Source organism: Olea europaea, unplaced genomic scaffold, assembly GCF_002742605.1.
Source record: "Olea europaea var. sylvestris unplaced genomic scaffold, O_europaea_v1 scaffold14534, whole genome shotgun sequence".
NCBI classification, from domain to species: Eukaryota; Viridiplantae; Streptophyta; class Magnoliopsida; order Lamiales; family Oleaceae; genus Olea; species Olea europaea.
The window spans coordinates 1-2,744 of NW_019232082.1; the positions used below are offsets into that span (position 1 = coordinate 1).

General features: G+C 33.7%; 1 long non-coding RNA gene across 1 annotated transcript; it reads left to right on the forward strand.

Annotated features, from left to right (window-relative positions):
* The first annotated feature begins 19 nt into the window (after positions 1-19).
* LOC111376111 lies at positions 20-1,217 on the forward strand. The gene is made up of 2 exons (XR_002699414.1): positions 20-759; positions 846-1,217. It is a non-coding gene; the product is annotated as an uncharacterized LOC111376111 (long non-coding RNA).
* The last annotated feature ends 1,527 nt before the right edge of the window (positions 1,218-2,744 follow it).

Here is a 2,744-nt window from a genome sequence, read left to right on the forward strand (position 1 = left end):
TTCCTGGTTTTTTTTTTTTTTTTTTTTTTGTTAAATGTAAATATGTTGGCTGCATTGTTTACATCTTATGCTATCACTATCTTTTGATCTTCTATTGTCAATATTATAGCGATGTGGATCTTCTTGTTCGGTATTCCTATAATTTTGTCTTGTATCATGTTGCTTGTACGTACTCATCCTTTTAAAAGTCAACATTTGTTTCCTTCTTTAGTATCTTAGACTTTTACAAGGTTAAACAGCTTAAGATCTGGAGCCACGTTGTATTTTCTTTGTCTCAATATCATGTAGCTTGTTCTTCGTCATCTCTATTGCTTGTAAAAGATGGCACTTAGTTCTTTCATTAAAGTCTTTGACCTTTTAGGGGTTAAGCAGCTTAACAGCTACATTGCAATGTCCGTATACAATCTGTTAATGGTAATTCAAATCAAATTATAATTTTCTACACTCCTTGTTTTCTTTTTCATTTCTTTCTCGTTCCTATGCTAAGATGTTCTCGTAAATTGTAATACAACTTGTAATGTTTATAGTACAGATTGTATATCTAACAATATCTATTTCGTCTGCTGTCAGGAACTTTATGCAAAGTTGAATAGGATGGCTGCGATGGCAGCAGATATGTTTGTAAGCCGAGAAAGATTTGCAATGTTGTTATTGATGAGGCTCACAGAGACGGTTATCTTATGGCTTTCAGAAGACCAGACGTTTTAGGATGATATTGAGGAAGGACCAAGGCCTTTAGGCCCTCTAGGTCTTCAACAGGTTTGTAAATTGATATTTATTTGTGACTCTGCCCTATGATTGCCATGCTATTATAACCATCTTTTCTTTACATGTATTGGCTGCAGTTCTACTTGGATATGAAATTTGTGATATGCTTTGCTTCGCAAGGACGCTACTTGTCTAGAAATTTGCGTTGGGCTGTCAACGATATTATTTCCAAAGCACTGGCCGCATTTTCTGCAACGGGCATGGATCCGTATAGGTACTATCTATACTGTAACCTTGGTATGATTGTTGTGCATTTCTTTTTGAATGATTCACTAGTCCCAAGTGGAAGTGTATAAGAAGTATAGTCATTGTGGAACCAGGATGAAGAGAAAATCCTTTATGAGATATCTCGATAAAGGAAAAGAGAAGTAGAGGTCATAATCCTTTAAAGTGTCAAATGACAACATTCAAAGAGTTACAATTTCAAAGTAATGAGATCAGAAAATGTTAAGAGAAATTAATTGACAAATTATTTCATAGAAGGCACAGCACACATCTTGTAGATTTCTTAAACACCATTGAAGTAAAAATATTAGCTATAACAGAAAATTTTGATTCTTGGAAGTAAGAGCTATTATGAGGATGAAAATCAGGATAACAATTGATCCATATAGTCCTCAAGTGTCTGGGCAACATGGGTCTTTTATGCTTGACAGAATTATTTGATGAGATTCTAAAAAGTAAAAGGATGCATGGTGGTCAGAAGGGTGAGCAGTAATAAGTTTAAAGGAGATGCTCATAATTATATGAATTATAGAGGCGTTGAGTTCATCAGTCATACTTTAAAACCTTGGGAGAGGATTTTACAAGTGTAATTTTAGGTTCTATAAATTTGGGTTTATACCAAGGAGATCTATTGTAGAAGCCATTTTAGTACTTGGGAGAACCATAGAAAAGTAGAAAAGAAATCAGATTGGATGTTTTTTTTATTAATTTGAAAAAGAATTTGGTATGGTGCTAGATGACATGTTGTGGTGTGTGCCAAAGAAAAAGGAATTTCTACTTCATGTGTCAATATTATTTAAGATATGCATCATAAAGCAGTTTCAGTTGTGACATCTAGTGTGAGTAAAAATTAGAAAATTTCCTATTACTATGGATATGTATCAAATGTCTACCCTGACTCCTGAGTCCTTGTCCCTTTTGCTTTTGTCATGGATGGCTAATGAGACAATTTCAAGATGAGGTCCCCCCGGTAGGTTATTTGTTGGTTACATAGTTTTAGTTAATGAAATGAACAAGGGATAAATTGGAAGTTGGAACTTTGAGAAGCACTTGGATTCCAACATTTTTACCTTTTAAGTAAAACTGAGCTGGATATGTAGTAGGTTTTGACAGTGGTAAAAAAGTAAGGACAGATGTGAAGTTACTATCAAGAATTGTGGTGTTTGAATTCTGATTGTTTTGTGTATACTTTTACAATGCATGAGAGAGTAGGTTGGATGAAATGGAAAAATGTGCATGGATTCCTCGTGATCAGAAGATACCTGTCAAGTTAAAAGGCAAGTAAATTTTCCATTAGACAAACATGAGGGAGATGATTTAAGATGGATGTATGGCTATTTTAGAATGGATAAGATAATAAATGAGAATATTTTCAACAAGTGATTGGGCAAAATTAATTGAATGACGTCATAAGTGGTCAATGTATGTGATGAGGACATCCAATTTATTTATTTATTTCTAGTCGAACTTTATTTCATTTTTGTAGGCTTTATTTTGTTGTGAATTTTTTATTGGGCTTGTATTGGCCCAAGCTCATTCTAGTTAGGGTTTGGTTTACTATTTAAACTTACTTTTCCATGTAATTTCATTAGTTGATAATTGAATAAAATTATTGGTGGCTTGTGGTGAAAGCTCTCTCTTCCCCATTATTCTTTCCCTTCTATTGATTCTTCTTCTTCTTTCATCCCCTCCCCCCTTATTTTCTTCTTCCTATTAATTGTTCTTCTCATTCTACATTTAATATTCTATTG